We start from the raw sequence: 24,724 nt of genomic DNA, 5'->3' as shown, positions 1-24,724 counted from the left end.
AAACAGATAACCTGGTTTGTTAGGAAATAGGATTTGTGGTTTACTGGATTTTAAATGCAGTCTAAGTCACCATTTCTCAAAGCCTGTCCTCTCGAACCCTAACAAGCCCTGCCGGTTGCCAGGCCAGTCAAGGGTTCTGTGGCCCGTCGTGCTTGGAATCACCTCCTGGGTCTTCCTCTTGGGGATCCGCCTTATGCATTAGCACACTGCTTCTTCCCCTCGCCCTAAAACACGTTAAGCATCTCGGAGGAGTAAGTGTCATTCAACTGTGTTCCCATCGTGGACATACTTCTGCGGGTCTGCTGTTGTCATAGCTGTGTCCTGGCATCACTGTCATCTGTGTGTCCCCTCTAATACGCATGTCCTGAAGCTTAGGTGTGACCCTCGCATGCCGCCTTGTTTTCCTTTCGTTTTTCTGCCAAATCCTCTGACCTTTTGACAGTGCCCCCAGCAGACCTCTGAGCGATGAACTTGAATGGATTTTCTTGAAATAGAACTGAGACCTTTCGTATCTCTCTGGCATCTAAAAGCAGGCTGTCTCGCTCTCTTTCTGTTATGTAATTGTGTGTTTAAACTGCGGGACTCAACAGGGTAACTGCAACGCTGGAGTCGTTGGCATTTGGCACCACTGAGAAGGCAGCAGGGAGCCGTGCGCAGGCGCTGACGTCGTGCGCAGTTGGGAAGTCTGCAGGTGAGGCAGCCAGACTGCCCTGAGGAGCAGCCCACCACCAGCCTGGCTGCTCTTAACCCGGGTGTGCGGTCTTGTGGTGGCTTAACCTAAAACAAAACAGAGGACTCATGTTTCTCTTTTGTCTGAGAATCATCAGCATCGAGGGAGCAGCAGTCTTAGGAGGACTCAGATAGTTTATCTTTGATAAGGTCTTGGCAGGGCCAGCTTGATGGGTGTGTGTACCCTCTGCAGCTACATAGGGCCTTGGACCTGGAAGGGCTCTGTGTCTGGTTTAGGGTTCTGCTGTCACCGTCGTGAAATTTTTAATAACAAGAGGCCCTGTTTTTGTTCGTTTGTTTGTTTGTTTTGTTTTTGGTGGCTGTGAGCCCAGTTATGTACTTGGTCCTAAATGAAGAGCTCACCCTGGTTCTTGACTTCAGAGAGTCCAGAGGAAGCTACAGAGGTGCAAGGATTTTGCATCTGGATGTCTTAGGAGTGACTTTTAAAAGCAAATGAAGGAAGCCGATAAGGGTTTGTTATTAAGGAGGTTACCACCGTGGGTGACCAGGGCCCAAATCTACTGGGAACCTCTGGCAGACAGTGTAGAATAGGCTTAGAAGTGTCCAAAAGAAGGATACAGAGATTGATTATTTATCCACCAACTTTCATCTGGCTTTGGTTGAGGGCAGTTTCTGGTCTCCTCCTGAGCAAGGGTGAACACAGCTCCTGGGCCAGGGAAAGCTCTTAGGCAAAGAATCACAGGCAGTTACGGTGGAAGCTTTGGGTATGAGAGGAGTGAGTGCTCAGGACCAGGGGATGAGGAGTGATGGAGGTTGAGGCTGCCAGTTTGGACAGGTTGGTAGAGGAGGTCTTGATGAGGTGACATTTGAGCAGAGACCTGAATGAAGTAAGAGAGTACCTAGATATCCAAGGCAGCAGGGACAGAAAGTGCAAGAACCCTAGATGGGAGCCTGTGAAGGGGTTTGCAGAAGAGATTGGATGGAGCGGAAAAATCAGAGAGAAGAGGTGTAGCCAGTAAGAAAGTAGAGTATCCAGGCCCTGGGGTAAGGACTTTCTTTGGGTTGTATTCAGTCTATCAGGAATCTATTGGAGAATTCTGAGCAGAGTGACATGATCAGATTTGTTTTTAAAAGAATAGTCCTGCCTTCTTGGTGGAGAACAGACTCTTGGAGACAGAGAATAGAAGCAGGGAGATCTTGCTGACCAATTGGAATTCTGAGTTCAAGGGGTCTAGAGTTTCTTGAAAGGAGAACAAGCTGAATATTGCTCTATTAGGACAATAGCGTATGCACCCAGTACCGCAGCCTCGTCCAGGCGCGGCTCCAAGTTCCTGCCTAAGTCCACAGCTCTGGATTTTTCTTGGCCCTCAGGGGCCTTGCTTCTCAGCTCTTGTTTCTGCCTCCCCTTCTCCCTTCACAGTGCCATTTGGCCTTAGCTCTTCCCTTCACCGCGGTCTTGTACGTGGTCTACTGTGCCCTTTTCCAGCCCCGTGGTCTTTTGAGTATTTTCTCTGGCACACGGGCAAGCTCTTCCCGCTTGTCATGCCCAGCACAGAGTCACAGCACCATCTTAGCGTGGGAGAGCCCGATGGGCTTTTCAGTGTCACGGTAACATTTACAGTCGAGCTGGCTTTTCCCAGCGTTAACCCTCGGTGTGTTACAGCCGTATTTTGTTTTTCTTTTTTGGTAGCAAAAGGATTCATGCAACAAATTTCTCATGCTCTTCTCGGGGAAGGTTTGCTCAGCCAGCCCACTGCATTACAGATTGAGGAGGCGGCAGGTTGTGAATGTCGATGTAGGAGCAGCATCCACACAGACAGAGGCCCTGCCCATGGCTTCCCTGCTCTGCCAGCCTCACCTCTGTTGAGCACTTGGGCTGAGAAGGAAGCAGAACATTCTCCTGCTTAGGCTGCCAAGGAGCACGTGGGTGCTGTGGGGCAGTTACATGCGATGCCACCCGGGGAGGACCTGGAAGTTCCAGAAGCAGAGATGGCTTGAGTGGCCATGCTAGACTCTGGGGATTCTACAGGTGTGGTCCCTGGCTTGTGGGCTTGACATTCAGGCCACCTATCTTGCTGTGGTTCACCGAGCAGTGTGGTGGATCTGCAGGACCGTGGGGATCATCATTCTGTTTCCTCTCCCCGGGGCCAGTTGGCCTGTGTGTAGCAGCTGCAGCAAGAAGCAGTTCCCTTTGTGTTTGTCCAGAATAACAGAATTTGTCCTTCTGGGAGGGGAGGTGCAGGCTTTCAACAGGCAGCTCCCTGGGAGGCCACAGAGGAAAGAGAACCAGATTATGTTTGGGGTTTTGGTTGTGTCTAGATCTTTTATTTTTAAATAAAAAGGAACAGGGAAAGTGTCTTCTTTTCTCCTTCTCCTCCTCCTCCTTTTGAGGAGGAGAGGCATCCATCATGAAAAATAGAATTCTAACGCCATATAAAATACCTAAAAGACAAAAGATGAAAATATACAGTGATCTTTGGAATTTTAGTCTTGAAAACCTGTGAGATAGTGTTTGGTCATTTGATTGCTGATGTTAGTGATAATCTCTTTTTGAATACTGTATCTCTTAATGTATGTTCTAGGTTTTCTCACAGACCTTCAAAATCAGAATATTCTTGAACCGAAGCGAAATTATATCTTCTTTAAAGTGTGAAAAAATGTCCTTAATCGTACATTGCTTTTCCCCCCAAAATAGAAATTACATATTACTCTTTTTTAATGTATGTTTATTGTTAAATTGGTGTTTCTTCATGTTTTGAAACAACTGAATGATGACGAATGAAAGAAATAACTGCCTTTAGTAGGATTGTGAAGTAAAATATAAATTTTGACATCAGAACAAATGATTCTCACTTACTTGTTGAAGCAGCTAGGCGAAGAGTATTGTTTGTGGTAAAATGACTCCAAAATCACTTACTTTGTATGATCAGTACACAGGCATTGTTATTAAAATGTTTGTATTTCATAAATCTACCTCCACAACAAAACTGCTGAAGTGTGAACTCTGGAAATATTAGCTACATTTTTCTGTAAAACATAGCTTTCTATAGCTGTAAAATCCATATATTTTTCTCATTTCCTCACTTCATTTCAAATTGATGCAGTTATATGATAAAATTCTCTCTCTCATAACTCCTCCTAATAGCATTTGCAGTGATTATAAAAGGCAGATTCATAGGGCCTATTAATTATGAGACCATGTTAACTTGCTTGCTTGGAAGTTATTTTATTCATTGTCCTCAAGCTCATGTGCAACAGTCTTTTAGTAGTTCGTGTCTCTCTGTGTGGATTCCAGGTCTCAGGGTATAAACACATACTTTAGCAGATGAAGAGATGGTAGGATTCTAGGACCACATTAGAAAAGTTGTTTTTTTTTCTCTGGAAACTATTTTATTTTCAGTCCAGTAGAAAAGCAGGCTTAAAAACTAAACCCAGCAATGAATAATTTTAGCTCGTATCAACTGACTAGTTCTTTATGACATCATAAGTCAGATTCGTTTGAACTGTGAACCAGGCTTCTTGTGCTATAATGTGGATACCAATTACCTGGGGTTATGTTAATATGTAAATTTTTTATTTCTAATGAGTTTCCAGATGGTCCTGAGGCTGCTGGTCCAGGGACACCCTTTAAGATGCCAGATCTTAGCTTGCTAGAGTTTTATCTTGCTTGACTGTGGGGCAAAGCTCTACTTCGGGGAGGGGTTGGCTGCCTTCAAAAAACAGAAGACTTTAGAGGTAAGTTAGCCTGAACATTTTTGTGATTTAGAAAACCATCGTCATACTGACATAACTACTGATCAGCTGCCTTCCCAGAATCAGATGGAATGGAGAGGAGCTGTGGTGAAGGAGGAAGTCCCTTGTTTCTTCAGGCTAATTGGAGGATGTCTGCACTACTGCTTCTCTGCCCCAAGCCAGTCATCCAGGAAGAGCTCCTCAGGCCTGGACGCCCCCGAGTAACCGAATCTGCAGTTGCCGTGGAGGGCACCAGTTGTTCACAACTTCAAATGGGGGCTGCGGCGGAGCCTTGTTCATAGGTGTGAAAAGCAAAAGTTACAGTTTTGAGCGGTAAGGGGCCCTTGAGGTTAAGGAAAGGGCTGGTAGAGATTATGGAAGAATTTCAGCTAGTAATTACAATGGGAGGACTCTCTTCTCCTTAGCCACAGGCTATGGAAAGGGAGCAGGAGCTTGGAATAGCAATGGTCCCTACAGAGAAATCTGTGTGCAGACAGAATCAGAAGCAATTGAAACAAGTTTGCACTAATGACTTTGGGGACCAGAGTGCCCCGAGAATGAAAGAGGAAGGTCTTATTATTAGGAGTGACCTCTAATTTGCAGTGAAAACAAGTATTGGGCATGTAAGTGGACACCTGGGTGGGAGGGTTATGTAATGTGGGTGGTACTCAGTGAAGGTCTTTCTGTTGGACTTCAGTTGGAGAAAAGCTTTTGCTTCGCTTCTTGCAAGCTCAGTGGTGACAGATGGTTCTTGTTTTTTCGCTGGTCTGTTCGCAGAGGAATAAGGTAGCAATTAGTGTTGAGAATTCAGCCAGGCAAAGATGCTTGCACTGGGGTGGACAATTTAGTAATAAAAGGACATTGGCTGTTATTATTAAATACAGACAAAGAAGGGTTGTAGAAAGTCATAGAGGTGAAGGCTACACAGGGCTACGCCTGTGACCTTCAGCAGGTAATTATCTCTTCAAGCATCACTTTACTGTAATGAGGGTAATAATGTCTTCTGTTGGTGGGTTGGGGATGATGTTCATGAAGTGTCTAGCACGATGTTTGGTAGATAGGTTTTCAGTAAGTGGAGGAGTTATTTTAGAAACTTAATCTTGCGAAATAGCTGTAATTAGATTTCAAAGTGAGAGCTAGAGTCCTGAATTGAATTTAAACTTGAATTTTATTAGTTGGGTATAGCGACAAAGAACAGAGGATGTTGAGAATATCAAATGTGAAGAGAGCAAGACGGTCGTAGTAGTAGGACAACAGGTAAGTTAACATTTTTGGCAAATGTGACCAAATATTTACTTACAGAGCTGTGGGCACATTGAGGTAACAGGGGAGACACCTGGGGCTGGAAAGATTGGAAGAGAGGTAAGTTCTGAGGATTATAAGAACTTACAGAATTCCTAGGCGCTTTCAGGAGAAGGACTGTATGATTATTTTCCTTTTGATCACCTTGTCTCAGAGTCTGCTATTGCACACTTGGCACCTCATTGACCACCCATTCATCAGTTCTTCAGATTCTCTTTAGGGTCTGTCCTCGGACCGGTGTTGTCCACCATGGGAGCCGCTTACCACCTTGTGGCTCTGTGTACTTGACACATGGCCAGTCCAAGTTGGATGTGTCTGCAGGTGTGAAATACACACCAGAATTCAAAGACTCAATGTAAAAAAAAGTAAAATATCTCATTAATCATTTCTGTATAGGGAATGCTTGTTAAAATGATAATACTTTAGATTTATTGGGTTAAAAATACACGTTATTAAAATGAATTAGACCTGTTTTTACCTTTCCAATGTGGCAACTAAAAAGTTTAAAATTACACAGTGCCTCCCATTTTACTTTCTATGGGTCTAGACTGCGCTGGGATCCATGTAGGGATTTCCTGGGGAGGTTTAGGTCATCAAACTCCTGTCCCAAAACAGAAACAAAGCAGAACTTGTACTGGCTTAGGGTAGTTCCCTGACCTGAGTTCTCTTGTCCTTTCTCAGCAAATGGACCCCTGATCTTGCAAGTTAATTGCATCCTGAATGAAAAACATGTTAAGTCTCTCCAGGTTTAGTCTCAGAGTTTTTACGTGAAATTGTTTATATTCAGATTTTCCTTAACGTGGTTCTAAGTCAGCATTTGGCAACCGTTGCCTGAAAGGCAGCGTTTCATCTAAGGGTGTCTGATTCTGACACACATGCCTCCCTTCTTGAAACAAACACAATAAAAGAATATTGAAACAAAGAAACAAAAAACAGTGCACTTTCGGTCAACATGCATATCTCACTAAAAATGGAAGAGAAGACGACCGGTTTGCATCAGTGAAATGGTATCACTGCCTCTCGCTCTTTGTGGCATACAGAGAATCAGCAGAGTAAATTATTCTTTCTGGTTCTGAGTTGTCAGGGAGTTATTGGAAGGGAACTACAGTCCTATTTCTGCAGCAGAACTAATGCGAGAGAGAATGGTACATTAAATAAGGGCAAGATGATTAAGCCAGCTGCTTCAGTCTCCTGAATGATTGCTCGTAAGATGCAAATAAATGGAGGGCTTTGTGCTATTAAATAGAGTTATGGTTTTCAACTTAGAATGAATATTGTGATGTGGCTGAGCAGTCATATTAATGGGATATTTTTGGTCACTCATTTGTTTTTAGATTATCTCAGCTCCAGAGATGGGAATGATTAACACTGCACTCAAATCATGACGAATAGAGAGGCTGGCATGTCGATAAATTGGAATTGAAGGAGGGCCTATGAATTTTCCCACCAGCATATCACTGTGTTCCCGAATTTTTATTTAACATTGTATTTCTCCTTCTTGAAGACCATCTTTGGAAATAGTACAAGGCTTTATTACCCCTTGTTTTGGCAAACCCGCTACTGGGGTGTCCAGCCTGCGGCCTGCAGGCCACAGGCCACATGTAGCCCAGGATGGTGTGGATGTGGCCCAACACAAAATTGTAAATTTACTTAAATCATTATGAGATTCTTTTGTTACTACATGTCACAGTGAATGTAATGTGTGGCCCCAGGCAACTCTTCTCCTTCCAGTGTGACACAGAGGTGCCAAGAGTTTGGACACCCCTGTCTAAGTTGAGAGACACATCACGTCGCCTATAATTTTACAGCAGGATGTAGGCTCTCAAAGGTGCTTAGGTATGAGGGGTCTGCACTTACCGGTGTGGGGGGCAGGCACATATATTACCAGTGGGACTCTATTAATAAAGTGTTACTACATGTTGAAGTACTGTGACTTTCTAAGGAAATTCCAAAATAGTCTCTATTCCCTTTTTTGCTTGTTTTTTTTTAATTCTGTAGGATTTAGGATTATAACACCAAGACACCTTTATAGCACCCCAGAATTATAACTAGGGAAGTACATTGGTCCTGCCTTGGGAAAATAAGGATTGTGAAAAATGGAGGTGTGTTCACCTTCCTATCCTGCCCGATGGATAAATCCGCATCCTAAGGTTTTCCTGGTGTAATGGCGTCAGAAAGTTGCTTCCTCTCTTCCCCTCCCCTCCCCTCCCCTCCCCTCTCTCTTTCACTCATTCAGTTATTTATTCAATAAACATTTATTGAATACTGTAAGATGTGGAAACACCATGTGTAAGGTAATGAGAATAAACTTAGAAAAAAGTAGGTATTTGGTTCCAAACTGGCCTTTTCAGTGTCCCCATCTCTGATGCGGTCTCAAGAGACATGTGAATGGGGTAGCGACTGCATCTCTGCCCTTGGATCTTAGGTGGCAGGGACAGTGATTCCCAGGGGAAAAAGGTACAGCGTCATTTACAATTTTAGTCTCTCTATTCCTTCCAAACCATCTTGAATTTCTTTCAAATTATCACTCTTAGTCATGAATCCTTAGGTAATCTCTACATCCTTCACTTTCTGAGGGAAATAAAAAAAAAATTGTATTCTAAACCCCAGATTTCCCAGATCTTATTACTTCAGGCAATTGATACAGCATACGAAACTTCTGAAATTATAATTTACTATTTTGAGTCTTATCTCTTCTTGCAAGTTGGTTTGTGCTTTCTCCTGCATTAATCCTCATCCATTTACATTTCAATCATCTTGTTTATCTGTTGTCAATCCATTCTCCTGGGCAATTCCTGTCAAACAGCTATAATAGCTGATATGGAATAGATTACATAAACGTGACTGAGGGCAGGAGAGAAAGAGGGGTATTCTGATTTTCATCTTTACTCAGAATTCTCAGCGTGCCATCCCTCAGTGACTGATGGCAGCAAGTGTTCCTGAAGTTAGTTATTGGGGATGAAAGTCTCAGTTTCCTCTTTTCACTGACTCTCAAAAATTGGATGCTGTGTTCAGTTTCTTAAAGATCTTTGCTGAAATGAAACTATTCATTGTTTTCCAGACTAAGTGATTTTGTTTCTTTGACCTTTATGCTAGTGTTCCAATTTGACATCATTTCTTTTTCTTACATTCCATATGCAACCCGTCAGCCAATCGTATTGCCTCTGTGTTTTGAATATATACCAAATCCTACCACTTTTCCTCTTCCCAACTTGTTACCAGCATCAGTCAAGCCACTGTCTTCACTGGACTCTTGTAGTAGCCTGTTAATTGGTGTCTCTGCCTCTTTCTGCCCTACCACAGTTGGTTCTCCTTATAGCCAAGTTCCTTTAAAACTTCAGTCAGACTATAACTGCTACTTAAAATGCTCTAGTTCATTTTCATATAATTGAGGATTAGATTCAGACAATGTCTTGACATGATCTGGCTTTCTATTCCTGATTTCGTCTCTCTCTAGTGTCCACCTTATTTGCTCCACTGAGCTCCAGCCACGTTGATTTCTTCAACCTTGTAAAACACATGTTTGCCTCAGGGCCTTTGCACCTGCTTGCTGTTCCCTTTCTGGAGTCCTCTTCTTCCAGATCTACACAAGGTTTGTTTTCTCACTTCTCTCAAGTCTTCACTCATATGTCACTTAATTAAAGAGACCCTCCTGAGGCCTCTTTCTAAGATAGAAACCACCCCCTCCAGCTTGCTAAAATTGTAGTAAATGTTTTTTGAGTGAGTGAAACAACAGTTTTTCATGGAAAACATTTATCTTCCTGTTGCACCTACAGACATAGATAAAGAATGCATAATATTCTTAGCAGCAGAAGATCAGTAAATATTATAACACAGTGGTAAAAAATTAGACATGTTAAAAATTCTAAAATATATCTTTAGTTTTCTTTAAAGTAGAACTAGTGAAACAGAAACTGAGTAAAGAGTTAATAAATGGTTGAAAATGTGGATATTTTTTGGAACAGCTAATTTTGATAATGGGGTTATTAAATATATCATGGTATAATTTTAGAGTAATTTTTCTAAATTATTAGATATTCCTTTATGATCAAATTTCATGAATGTGCTTGAGAAACTGCATTTTATAATGAAATATATTTCTGTATATACAGCATGTAGAAAACTGTATACATGTTGAAGTTATCAGGAATTAATTAGTTTTATATGTATTAGGGCCCAAACTAATGAACTCTTATGTATTAGAGTTATTTCCTCTTGTTAAATTGTAATTTATTATTATTATTGATGTATTATTATGATTTGTAGGTATTAGATACATCTATGCAAACTTGGAGAAAGAACATTTCTTCTAGAATTAGAAGATCTTTTGCATGTTATAACTATGTGAATTTACTTAACTGTCTGGACTAGTTGCAACATCTCCAAAAGGAAAATAATATATTACTAACTTAAAGGTAGAGATACGTGTTACCCTGAAATCTGATATATGTTGAAGGTTCATAATTTTAAAATCACAATATGATGTCACCATACACCCATTAGAGTGGATAAAATAATAAGAAGAAAAACCCTCTGGTTCCAGTGGGTGTAGATGCAGAGCGGCTGGGATTCCCACTTATTGCTCTTGGGAATGCAAAATGGTGCAGCCGGTTTGGGTGAAAGTTCGACAGTTTCTTAGAGTGTTAAAGATACGCATAACATATGACCCAGCAATCCTACTCCTGGGAAATGAAAACTTACATTCACACCAACATCTGTACACTAATATTTTTAGTTATTAGAAACTAGAAACAACCCAGATGTCCTTCAGCTAGGAAATAAAAAAACAGACTGTGGTACATCCATACAATGAAATACTACTTAGCAGTTAAAAGGGATGAACTATTGAAGAGTTAGATAGGTCACAGAATGCATTTTGCTAAGGGAAAGAAGCCAGAGTCAGACTAAAACAGCTACAGAATGTATGATTCCATAGACTCAGGACAACATTATTGGAACAGGAAACTGATTAGCTGTTGTGCGGGGTTGAGAGGAGGGGCTGGCTACGAAGGAGCAGCATGAAAAAGTTTGCGGGGAAATGGAACCGTCTCGTATCTTAGCTGTGTAGTGACTGTATGCATTTGTCAAAACTCAGAACTATACACCAAGAAAGAGTGAATTTAACGTATGTGAATAACAAATAATAAAAACCAGGAATTAACTTTATTGAAGTAATTAATTTTTATTGATTGATAATTTAATTGATTATTAAAACCAGTTGTGCCTCTGAGTCTAGGCATTGGCGAAGCCTGAATGTCCTAGGTGAACATCTGAGTCTTAGTTCCTCCCTTCATTTTACTTAAGTTTTTGCGGTTTCCTAGAGAGACTGTCCTGTTTTAGGTAGTGCTTATGGCATAATGGACTTAGACCATGATGTCAGAAGTGGCAATGACAGAAAACCTTCCCATGTTTTTCTGGAAGCTGTTTCTTATCCTCTGAAGGACACTCCCAACTGATTAGCCCAGCAGTGGTGAGATTGCTAACAAAGACTGGGAGCTAGTCCCACATGTTGGAGTTGTACATAAATGTGCCGCTTTAGTTTCTTCATAAAACCCAACAGAGGCGAGGAGGAAACAGAATCAGAAAAAGCTGTTGTCCATACAACTTATTCTAGCCTGTGCACCTGGAACTCTTCTATTCAATATGGAACCTGTTTTGGGGCAGTGGCTTCGGTGGCTGTATTCTGGGCCTTGAAGAGTTTGCAGAGTTTAGCCCAACAATGAAAAGCAAGTTATTGCTGTATCCCACTGTATTGGGCCCCAGCGGGCCAGTTTATGATGCAATTTCTCATAGAAGAGGTGGTTGACCAGTTGTCTGTGGCTAAAAACAATCTGACAAACATGAATATCACTATCAAAGTTATGCCATTCATAGCAAGAGAACTTCAAACATTGATGAGTTCGTGTAAGCTGTACCATACTCCTTTTTCTACTCTCACTTGCTGACTGGGAGGTATGTTTTATGTTTGTGTAGAATATGAATATGTAAACGTTCTTGAAGTCGTGATTCTCTGTTTCCATTTTTCTAGATTACTTCGGGTCCTTCACCTTAGGTGTACCTGCCTTTGTACAGCTGCCTTTAGAGTGCTAGATACCTAGATTGTTCATGAAACCAGCTTCGTTAACAGCAGGTTAGAAGTGAATCACAACAGATTAAAATGAAATGTGTGTCTCTATGGCATCACTCTAGAGCAATAGGTCTTGAGTTTCTGATGTTACTATGCTTAGTTTAATTTGCACAGATCATTTTCTGTATGTGCATAGTTATTTGAGTGCAGAAATAAAGGAGTGGGAGAGGACTGTAATTGAACGCCCACTCCGCAGTGCAAGAATGTGATAAGCGCTTTTCATGTATTATTCCATTTAACTTCACAACAATGACTGAGGTAGATAATTTCCCTGCTTTGCAAACAAGGAAACTAGGTCCAAGAGAGGTTAATTGACTGTATTCTCAGAGATAGGTCTCTCATTCCAAAACCCGCTCTCTTTATATTCCCTAAAGCTCCAGGTGAGAATAGAGTTTTCTCATCGGTTCCCACTTCCTGTGGGGGATGGAGATTGTGCTGGTCTTTTGAGATCGAGCCTGGAGCTTCCTGTCAGACCTGGTCTGAGAACCAGGTCTGCTCCCTACTTTACTTTTCAGAGTCCCAAAAGATTTGGCCTCATTTTATGTATTTTTCAAAGCTGCCATCACACACCACTTGTTACATTCTCTGCCATGACTGTCTGTAGAGGAAAATTGAGTCTCACAGTTTCACAGCTCTGAAGAGAACCCCCCCCCCAAATAAGCTTTTTAATACTTCTACTCCTAATCACCACAAGGAAACAAGGAAGTGAGAGAGCACATAAAAAGTTACAAAGTTTCAAAGATAGTTAAAAATTTTAATTCTTGAACACAATCTATGTAATATAGCTCTTGAAACTTTTCTAGCTGTTATTTCGTAGAAGATACCAGAAGTCTCTTTAATAGGAATGAGTTCTTAATTTTTCTCTTGGCACTGTGGCCCAAATGGATTCTGGTTGGTTTCACTGATGAAATTTTCTCTCCCAGCCAGACTATACTTTCCAGTGAGTGTCTAAGCTCTAGGGACCTCATGATGAACCTGTTCTGTTAGAGACTTTCAGAAAGCAGTGATGTTTCAAGTTAGAATGAATGCGCTCCTGGTGGGGGTTGTGAAATGAATATTAGACTTAGCAAGGTATTTTTGCTGCCTAGTACCAGAAACCACAGCCACAGGTGGCCACTGAGCACTTGAAATGAGGCCAGTTTTTGAGTTGAAACGTGTTATAAGTGTAAGCTACACACTGGGTCTTGAAGGACCCAGCTTCGAATGAAAGAAATACAAGATATATACAATTTTTATGATACATGTGTATCTCTTATTTGAGAAAATTATGCATATACTGGGTTAAATATATATTAAAATTAAATGAACTTCTTTTACTTTCAATTTTTAGATTATTGTAGATTCACACGTAACTAAAATATCTTACCCTGTTTTTCCCAGCAGTACCATTTTACAGTTCACGAAATTGACTTTGATACAATCCACTGACCATACTCAGATTTTACCAATTTTACATGCACAACTGTGTGTGCAATGTAATCACCAGCATAGATGCTTATGACCACCACCACCACAGTCAGAATACAGAAGTCCTTCACAGGAACCCCTGTGCTATGCTTCTGTAGCTACAGCCACCTCCCTCCCTTCTCGCCTCCCTAACTCCTGAGAACCACTACTCTGTTCTCCATCTGTATACTTTTGTCATTTCAAGAATGTCATATAAATGGAATCAGATAACGTGTAACCTTGTGAGATTAGCTCATTTCACCCTTCAGAATCCCCTTGAGAGCCATCTCGCTTGTTGTGTTCTTTCCTTTTTATCACTTAGTAATATTCCATGTTTCTTTTCACTTTTGTAGTGGTGCTACTAGAAAGTTTAAAATTCCATAGCAACTCACAAGTGTGGCTTTCATTGCAATTCTTTTGGACAGTGCTTGTTTCAATGCATCTTTGTTGGAAGTAATAAGCATGTTCCCATTGCATTTTTATTGAATTTAGGCATGCCTGTGTCAAATTGTGAGTTTTGTTCTGCTAACTCTAAATCAGATTTTTAAAAAAATAAACGAGGGAACAGTACCTTTTAACATCATTTCAGGAGTCCTTACTGTTGTGCCTCAGTGGGTTGGTGTTGTCCCACAACCTGAAAGGTCACACTTTGGATTCCTGGCGGGTCACATGCCTGGGTTACAATGGTTCTCTCCCTCTCTTTTCCCTCCCTTCTCCTCTCTCTAAAATTAAATAAATAAAATCTTCTAAAGCAAATTATTTCAGGAGAGTAAAATCCTCTCGATATCCCTTTCACTCCTTTCCTCACGCTGTCTCCTTTTTTTGGCCATTTTTCTCAGGAAGAAAACCTCTGTGTCTCTGCCTACAAAAGAAACTTTTCATGAGGTTGGGCAGTAAGGAGGGGTGTCTGGCAACCACAGCCAGTGGTTGTCTGTACCCTGGTTCAACACTAATTAAATGGCTCATATTTATCTGATATTTTCCCCCTTGGGAAATTCAGAAACGTTTTTTTTCAACCTAAGTTTCAAAAGAAACCAGCTCAGTTAACTTATAAAGGAGGGAAGAAACAGGACACAGGGACACTTCAGAGCAGATTAGACCTGAAGTACAGGATAATGCCATTTTCAATTAAAATTGCCTGGGGAAATCAGGTAGGCAGAGAATAATTACCTGGGTTGGCATATATCCAAGTTTCTGAAACCAAGACCCTGCTTGAATGTGGTGAGGGATCGCTGACAACCGGAGCAGCCGGGGACCCTGGGGCTTATGTCTGATCTCAGACGGGTGCATGTTCTGGGTGCAGTGCACGGTGATATTGAGTCGAAGTAGGTGGCGTGAGAAATTCAAACAAAGAAAACTTCGTACAAACAAGATCCAAAACAAGCAACACCATGAAGAATCAGATTACAGTGGGGTCTTTCTGATAAATTTATAATTCTGTAATTCTGAAATCAGAGAACATAACATAGTGTCTCACCTCCTCACCAAAGGGCTTTGGCATGGTAACAGCCCTTGGTCATGCCTTGTAGGACCAGAAAAGATCACTGAGTAAATGCCATCTGACACGTGGCTTGTCCAACCTAGTTGTCTCAATGAGTCATTGAGAGGAAGTGAGTCTGTAAGGCAAATGCCAGGATGTACGGTAATATTGTGTTCCCCACCCACTCATACTCCACCTCCAATGACCTGTTAACTACAGTTGCTAAGCTTGGGTTTCTTGGTGTCTGTGCTGCTGGTGGCTGGTGACACCCTGGTACCATGCTGCCCGCACTTTGGCTGGGTGAAGCTGATGGAAAATGGTCACAGTTGGGCTATAGATTTATCCTTTCTCATTGCCTAGATGAAGGCTCACTTTCTTCTCAACGGTAGCAAAGGGAATCTGTGAGGTTTTTTTCTTTGTTTCTAGTGTTAGCTTTTGCTTTGTTCCCATCTTTTAATAATCTTTCAATTTCAAAATGTAAGCCCTGGCTGGTGTAGCTCAGTGGATTGAGTGCGGGCCTGTGAACCAGACAATCGCGGTTCGATTCCCAGTCAGGGCACATGCCTGGGTTGCAGGCCGGTTCCCTGCAGGCCAGTTCCCAGCAGGGGGTGCACGAAAGGCAACCATACATTGATGTTTCTTCTCCTCTCTCCTTCCCTTCCCCTCTAAAGATAAATAAATAAAAATATTGTGATCTCCAATCCCTAAATTATTTTTAAAAATGTAGAATAATGGAAAAAAAGAGTTTGAAGGCATAAAAATGAGAAAGAAGGAATCAATTATGTTTTTTCCCTCCTTCTAAATAAAGACATAGGGGTGAAAAGAATGTATGAATTATTGTTTTTAAGAGGACTTCTCAGGCTTCCGTGGACAAGGCTGCTGCTGGCATATAGGGTATCTTTACGCAAATTATAGAAACATAGCCCTTGGCTGCGCTGCAGACCCCACTAACCCCTTGGCCTTGGATGTGAGTATAGATCTGTTTGAGTATAATGTAGATGCACTTAGCTACCACCTTGTGCTGTAGAATTGGTGAAGAAAGCACTACTCTTCCACAGTGTGGAAGCATAGATGGGTTCACAGGCAGATGTACCCATTGTAAGGGGAAGGGCCCCGGAGCCGGATCCTCAGGGTTGGAAGTCATGCTCCTCGTTTACTTGCCACGTGTCTCTGGACAAGTGATGTAACTGCTCTAGGCCTCAGCATCCTCACTGTGAAGAAATTTCTACCTATAGAGTTTGGTGAGGTTTAATGCAGCCATAGTAACTTCTCAGTAATTGGCAGTTATTATTGTTATTATTTACTTTGCTTCTTCCAAACCTGTCAGACTGTTTTGGTCTCTAGCAGAACATTTTTTGAAGGGAGATGTCTTAAGTGTTCTCATTTTATTTTTCTGTTAAATGCATCTTAACTTATATGCTGTGTGCTTTTGGATGTATTAAGTATGCTTTTAATGATATTTACCCTTTTCCTTTAAATATTAGGGTCAGCCCTGGCTGGTGTAGCTCAGTGGATTGAGCACAGGCCTGTGAACCAGAGGATCGCGGTTCGATTCCCAGTCAGGGCACATGCCTGGGTTGCAGGCAGGTTCCCTGCAGGCCAGTTCCCTGCAGGGGATGCACTAGAGGCAACCATACATTGCTCTCCCTCCCTCCTTCCCCTCTAAAGATAAATAAATAAAATCTTTCTTTAAAAAATAAATAAATAAATAAATAAATATTAGGGTGATTATATATGTATTGACTCTATGTAACTTCCAAATAACTAAGTCAGTTGAATTGAAAAAGCATTTAAGTTGGTTGGATTTAGAAAATATAATATAACTTAAAATATTAGAAAACACAATGCAGTTTAACATTTTTCAGCACGTGGTGTTATTTGGATACTTGTCATTCTGAGCAATAGGTGTATATTTGTTTTCATCTCCTCTTTCTCCTCCTTGTAGAATGCCAGTTTTCTAGACATCCATTTCATAATTTTCAGTTTAAGTTAAAGGAGTGAAACATTTGTATAGATTTGGAATTTGCTGGAGTGCATGCATTCTGAGAGTTAGATACTAGAATCCTAAGAATATTAACTACTCCAGGGATGGATGAAGAATTGCTGAAAATAAATTCTGGATTTCACTTCTCTTTCTCCTTTCTGCTGCCCCGTTAGCTTTTCTTCTGATATGACCTCCCTTCCCAGCCTGAGAAGAAAAGTGCATGCAGATGACAAGTACATGCTAGCAGTTACTGGATATTCTAGGCCAGTGGCGTCGAACTCATTTTCATTGGGGGCCACACCAGCCTCATGGTTGCCTTCAGAGGACCGAATGTAATTTTAGGACTGTATAAATGTAACTACTCCTTAACTAGGGGCAAGGAGCTCGGTGCAGCTACTGGTAAGAAGCAAGATATGGAGCGGATAAAACAAGGTGGAGGACTGGATTTGGCCCACAGGCCTTGTGTTTGCCACCCGTGTTCTAGGCAGAACTGGAAGGTGGCCACAAGATCCCGCCCCCTGGTGTACAAACTTATAGTCCCAGCAGTGCGACTGTGGTGGGATGTCGCGCCTGTGGTTAGGTTATGTGTGGTGTGGCACAGTTGACTTTAAGAATGAGAGTTAATCTTCAGTGTGCCTGTCCTAATCAGCTAAGCCCATAAGACACACCAAAGAAAGAGACTGGGAGAGAGAGGGATTTCATACAAGAGAGATTCTTCACCACTGACTTTGAGGATGGTGGGGCCTTGTAACAAGGAGTGTGGGTGGCATCTAGGACTTGAGAGTGGCCCCTGGCTGCCAGCCAGCAGGGACACAGGTCCTTAACCCTTTGACCACAAGGAAGTTAAGACTGGCCAATAATCTGCATGAGCTTGGAAGCAGATTAATTCCTCAGAGTCGCCAGAAGGGAAGGAGGCATAGCAGGTACTTTGATTTTAACTTTGTAAGACACTGGACAGAAGACCCAGCAGTGGCACCAGACTCTGACCTATGGCACTACTGTGAGCAAATAAATGCATGCTTTTTAATCCATGAGGTTTGTGGCAGTTTTCATATAGCCATAAAATTCCAATACATGAGGGAAACCAGGCCAAAGAATGTAGGTGAGTAATGGCAAAACCATCAGCCTTATTTAGAGAAAAAAAGTCCATGAAATAACTCATAAGAAGCTCCTATAAAGAGCTCCCAGTTGTAGCCACAGTAGTGACAGATACAGGAGCTGTAACTTTTGGGGACAGATTTAGAGTAGTTTCTCAAACTGGCAGTTTTAGACTTAAGAAGGGGCGAACAATGGTTAAATTGCTCTCTTAACAGGATATTTATTGTCTGATATAATCAATTACATGATGGTAAAGGGAAAAATACGTGGAATAGGACAGCGGAACCCTTCCTTTGTGCTTGTAAGTGTTGGTGACTGCCTTTTATTTAGGGCTCGCTGTGTCGGTGATGGGGAAGGGGAGAGCAGGAGAATGTAGGTGTGGGAATTATTCGAGGAGGACCGATCGGGAGGGTGGGGCTGTGAGAACTTGGAGCACCCAGGCCTTCTCAAAAGCAACATCTGCCTCTCAGCTGTTGCTGGCTTATCTGCAGCACTCTGGGTCCATGTTGCTAAATCTTCCAGATTTCCAAGAGAGGTTGGGATTGCAGGGATTTATATGAAAATCTCCCATTAGAAAATATTAATACCAGCTCAAAACTTCAAAAGATGGCCGTAGTGGGGACATGTAAACATGGATGTGGCCAGATGAGGCCTGCAGCAGCCTCTCCTTGGAGTGAGAATATTCGAGTGGTCTGGGAGATGGAGGGTGTGGGCTTGGTGAGGACCCAGAGTTCTGTTTGCTTTGTCCACTGTCATATCCTCAGAGCCGAGAGCAGTGTCTAGCACACAGGGGATGCTCAGTAATTATTTGTTGAGTGACACTGAGGAGACAGAAACATATTCATATCATATGTGAAAATGTCAAGTGTGATTCTGAGATCCTATGACTAAATGTTGTGACGTGGCACCGTCTGGGCTAACATAATGTGCTTTGGGGCCAGCCATTTACTTTTTTAACCTGCGATTCCGCTGAAGGACTGTTTTGGAAGTCACTAACTATGAAAGAGAACAGCGTGGACATTGAGCCCTTCTTGATGGTCCTGCATGTCTTGCATGTCTCATCTCATTTAACCCTGACCCAGGGGTTCACATGGTGTCTAACATCACCTGCTTTTCACAGAGGAGGAGAAGGTTTCAGAGAGGTGAAGTCAGCTGCTGGAGCACACATGGCTGGTAAATGATCGCCCTCAGCTTTATCTGATTGCCAGACATTTGACTGTGTCCCATGTGCTTGCTTCTCTGGAACCAGCAGCATGGGCATCACCTGGGAGCTGATTAGAGATGCGGGAGTCTTCATCCCTCCTCAGACCTGTCTCAGACGGAATCTGCATTCAACCACCTACCTTGGTGATCTGTGTGCATGTTAAAGTTTGAGACCCATTGTCCTAGTCCACTGGGCTCTGAACTTGGGTTTTCCACGAGCCGCTTTTATGGATTTGGCTAATCTTTCACCTGAACTTATCACTCATCCTTTCCACCAAAATATATTTATTTAAAAATAAAATGTATCTTTTTTACATTGTGACCCAATCCACATGAACTTGTCTACACGTAAATGACTAATCTGCTGACCCACATACACTGTGAAATAAATGTGTGCTGTTTTAAGCTGAAAACAAAGGTCTACAGCTATACCACCATGAATGTACCTGATCTCGTCTGAAATTTTTAAAAAACGTAAGTTAGACTTACGTACTTTTAGGTTCAGTTTTGCAGGAAAGATGAGATGGGTGTGATGTCTTCCCTTTTTGGAAGACTGGTTCTGTTGGTTTTATATGTGTGATAGGCTGTGGAGTGTACCTTCCCATTTGCTGCTGTGCAGTAGATTGTTTGTGTGTCTCCACGTAAAGGACAGTCATTCTATGAAATATTACCTACCTTCACTGCCATGCATTCTGATATTTTCTGTTCCATTCTATTCCATTTAATTTTTAAAAGAGCCGTTAAAGTGATGGGCTATGGCTTGCTGTTTGAAAAAATAATTAAATAAATAAAAATAAAATGTATCTGGTAAATAATTATGGTAGTATAGTAACATTGCTTTGGTAAATAACTATGAATAACTATACTTACTGAGATATACTTAAGTTCAATAGAAATATAATGCCATTTTCCGTAAATAGAAGTTAAGTGCTAATGTACACACAGTGTATACTGCGTCTCCCTGTACTGTTGTCAAATACCTGTACTTACATATAAACTGCACCGTTAGCAATAAACTGTAATAAACTCTAAGGTATCTCCCTATGGACCATCAGTGGGACCACTGCAGGAAACAATGCCATGCACATTGTGAACATGGCCATGAAGTCAGCCCCCAGAATTCACACCTTTGCAGTGCACACTGTTCCATCAAGAGGTGGGACTGTTCTCTCCCTCCTTTGAGTCTGGGCTTGACCAAGTGACTTGCTTTGCTGAATACTCGAGCTGACAGCTGGCGGGAAAGAGCAGAGGCTTGAAAAGCCTTGTACTTTGGGACCTGCCCTCTGGCCATTTTTGCAAACTTAAGACCACCATGTGAACTAGAATAAGTGGTTACCGACTTAGGTCTCCAGGGTTTGAGCAGGTTCACTATGCTGCACAAACTCACAGACATAACTGTTCTCTAACATTCTGTTTGTTTGCAAAACAGTAGTTTCCATGTTTCGCATAGTAGGTCAGAGTGAAATGAACCTCTGTTTTGGTTCAGTCTCATCCAGTTAGTCTTCACTTGACAATAAAACCTCAATGTTAAATATTTCAGCAGGGCATTAAATGTTGTCCTTTTGTGTTTGCTGTGCATGTAGATTCTCAAAAACGGGCCTGGCAATGTCACCCTCAGGTGTTTGTAGGTTTTTTCTTTGCTAAAAAACGAAAACCTCACTCTTGGCTAAAGCTCCCCATATCTTTTGGTTGAAATGAGACTGTGTGTCAAACACTGTGGCATCTGTCCTTAGTGGTGGTTTGCAATGAGCTGTTGGTACTTTCTTATGGTTTCAGGGCAGGTCTATGTGCATACTCTTCTTTGGTGAGGGTAAAATATGGTGGTATGTATTTCACATCACAAGCAACCATGAAAAATGACAGTAGTTAAGTTATTTAAAAGTGTAAATATTCACCACTTACTGTGCCTTCCTGTAGAATGTGAATAAGTGTGTTGTCATGTTTTAAAGAAGCCAACTGATGTTCCTGGGAAACTCACTGAAATGCAGTCTTTCCAAAAAAACTGCTTTGTAAATGAAATATAATGTACGACACATAAAATTCATCCACTTCAAATATATGATTTGATCGTTTTTAGTGTATTCACAGAGTTGTGCAACCACTAGCACAATCTAATCCCAGAAAACCTGCACCAACCCAGCAAGAAATTGCACACCCACAAGTAGTCACTGCTCATCTTCCCCGCTCCTCCAGCCTTCTGCAACCACGAAACTGCTGCTTCTCTCTGTGGGTTTGCCTATTCTGGACATTTCATATATATGGAATCATATAATATGTGGACTTTCATAACTAGCTTCTTTTATTTAGTATAATTTTTAAGGTTTATTAATGTTGTTGCATATATTTGTGTTGCATTCTTTTTATTGCTAAATAATATTCCATTGTATGGATATGCCACATTTTGTTTATCCATTCATCGGTTGGTAGACAGTGGGATTGCTTCCGCTTTTTGACTATCGGGAAGACTGCTACTATTAAAATTGTACGTATAATTTTTTTTGTATGGGCATATGTTTTCTTTCGCTTGGGTACATACCTAGAAACAGAATTACTGGGCCATCTGGAAATTCTATTAATCATTTGAGTAACTGCCAGACTATTTTCCAAAGTGGCTGTACCATTTTATATTCCTACAAGCAATATAGGAGGGTTCTAATTTCTCCAAATTCTCATTAACACTTACTATAATCTGTCTTCTGATTATAGTTATCCTAGTGGGTGAGAAGTAGTATCTCAGATGGTGGTTTTGACTTGCATTTCTTTAATGCTTGGGCATCTCTTCGTGTATTTGTATATATTTTTTGAGAAATGTTTAGTCAGGTAAATAACTCATTTTTAAATTGAGTTATTTATCTTTTCACTGTTGGGTTGTAATAAGAAGGGAGAGAGAAAGAGGGAGAGAAGGAGGGAACGTGGCAGGTAGAGAGGAAGAGAGAGATAACATCAATGTAATAGAGAAAGAGAGGATATCAGTGTCCTGCTGTATACCCCTGACCGGGGCTCGAACTGGCAACTTAGGTATGTGCCCTGACTGAGAATTGAACCTGCAACCTTTGGTGTGTGGGACAACACTCCACCCAACTGAGCCACTCAGCCAGGGTGGGTTGTAATAGTTCTTAACATATTCTTGATACAAGTCCATTATTAAATACAGGGTGGGGCAAAAGTAGGTTTACAGTTGTTCATATGGCAAATAATTCAATAATTAATAAATAATAATACAAGAATAAATTTTGTGTTTCATGTACTCCCAACTGTAAACCTACTTTTGCCACCCCTGTGTATGATTTGCAGAAAAACTTATTCCATTTTGCAGGCTGTTTTCACTTAATGGTGGTAGTTGAAGCAGAAAACCTTTAATTTGATGAAGTCCACTTTATATTTTCTTTTGTTGTTCATGTTGTTGGAGTGATATCTATGAAACTATTACCTAACTCAAGGTCACAAAGATGTACAGTTGACCCTTCAACAGTGCAGATTTAGGACCCATGTTTTTGAAGAGTCAACTGTACTTTTTGTCTGGAATGTGAAAGCTGTGTATGTGGAGGGCCAACTTAAGTTATACACATATTTTCGACTGTGGGTGGTTGGTGCCCCAGCCCCTCTGTTATTCAAGGGTCAACTGTGCTTTTATGTTTTATTTATTCCTGAGACTTTTATATTTTTAGCTCTTATATTTAGAGCTATGATCTATTTATTTTGAGCTATTTTTTTGTGGATGGTGTGAAGAGTCTACCTTTATTCTTTTGCGTGCGGCTGTCCAGTTGTCCCAGTACTATTTGTTGAGTAGACTGAATGGTTTTGTCACCCTCGTCACAGCTTTTGCTAATACCAACACTAATAGGATTTGGGCTTTGTGGCAGGGGGGGAGGGGTTACCTATTTACTAGGTCTTTTTCTGTGCCATAGAAAAATAGCTTTTTCTTTTCCAAAAGACCAAATGCACACTCAGGGACACGTAAACACGCAGATTCGCAGAGACCTGTGCACAGACACACAGGCACCCACACTCCAATCTCTCCTTTACCAAAGGCCCCATTCTTACCCTTCAATACTTAGAGGAATAACAGAAAGAAAAGGTACGTAGGTTGAGGCCTTGATTGTCATGTGACTGCAACACCAAGTCAGTCACACTAATTTGCCGACCACGTGCCAGTAGCTAAGCAGCTCAAGACAGACTGTTCATGCTGCTTCATTCTCTGCATTTGAGTGTTTCAATGTTAACTTTCCCACATGTTGCAATATTTTAATCATGCACAGAATTAGAAAGGTTTGTGGGAAAGTGCAAAAGTTTTATGTGGGACAGTCACTAGGAAATTACAGAAGACAAGGGAAAACATGTGTCCAGTCTTTAAATCTTTAGTTGCAGAAAGACTAGGGCAACAAGTACTTTCTCAAAATGGGGCACGTGGTATGGCAGGGTCATTGATCAATGGGCTTTTCTGAGGCTCAGCTTGTTTCACAGCCCGAAGGGGCACAAAACAGTTGTGTGGTTTAATGCCGCATCTCTAGGGACCACTTAATTAATCATCCCTTCAACAAAGATTTGTTGAGCATTTACTGGGTTTGGCATTATGCTAATTGCTGGTGATACATATAATGATTTTTAACACACAAATAATCCCTGTCTTCATGGAATGTACAGCCTCATATTAATGCACCATTAAATATCAGTGTAATATTGAAAGTACGGTAAATGCCATGGAAGCGGAACATGGGTCCTAATGCCTGGGTTTGAATGTCAGCTCTGTGTGAATCCTGAAAACTCACCCAAGTTCTCGCTTTTCTCTTCTATAAAATGGGAACAATTGCAGTACCTACACTTTAGAGTTTTTATGTGGTTTTTAAAAAATATGATGCAATCTATGCTTAGAACCTGAGTCTTGGTAAGTACTCACTAAATACTCACTAAAGTAAGTGTATAGGATGTTTTATATTCTTCTAAGTTTGTATGTTTAAAATGGAATGTTCCTTCCTACAGAGAGTTTGGGATGAACTGGATTTTTTCTTTTTCACATTCAATTATAAAAGAAATATATTTCATGGTAAAATATTACAGAATATTTAAATGTTAGGTTAAAATGCAAAGGCCCCCTTTTTATGTTCCTTCAATACAAGATCTTGAGAGCAGTTACATCCAAGAGTTCCTTGTCCATATGTGTTTTTGCATATAGTAGTGTTCATGTCTGTGTTCTTAGGTTTGTAAGGTTTGTTTTAGCACAATGGGGTCACAGTATAAATATTAGTATACAACTTGAGTTTTAGAAAATTATTGCTATGACCTGAGAATTTTTCCTGTGTCTGTCTATATACATAGATCCAGGTTTGCTTTTTTCTTTTTAGTAGCATAGTCTTGGAGTGTGGGAATGTATCCTTCTACCTGGGATCTTATTGTAGACATATCCTTACATAGATAATGACCTTCAGAAAACCCAATTCATATTTTATAGACATTATTTTTCCATGTCTCAGTTACCATTTTTTTCTGCCTCTGCCTTTCCACATGCAAACTGGCTTCCTCTTACCTCTGTGTACTTCTGACACCTCCTGGAACTCCCCCAACCCAGCCCCTACTTGTAAAGACCTTGACATCTACATTTCAAACAACCAGAAATCCAATGTCAAATCCAGAATCTGCATGAACAACTTTATAAAGACAATAC

General features: G+C 41.2%; 1 protein-coding gene across 7 annotated transcripts in view; it reads left to right on the top strand.

Annotated features, from left to right (window-relative positions):
- The window catches only part of PLCB4 (phospholipase C beta 4), a 380,642-nt gene that overhangs the window by 118,361 nt on the left and 237,557 nt on the right, over positions 1-24,724 (top strand). The gene's annotated exons all lie outside the window — the stretch shown is intronic.

Source organism: Artibeus jamaicensis, unplaced genomic scaffold (assembly GCF_021234435.1).
Source record: "Artibeus jamaicensis isolate MK-2021 breed Jamaican fruit bat unplaced genomic scaffold, CSHL_Jam_final contig_685, whole genome shotgun sequence".
Lineage (NCBI taxonomy): Eukaryota > Metazoa > Chordata > Mammalia > Chiroptera > Phyllostomidae > Artibeus > Artibeus jamaicensis.
The sequence above is the reverse complement of the archived record's forward strand: the minus strand, read 5'-3'. Positions and strand labels throughout refer to the sequence as shown.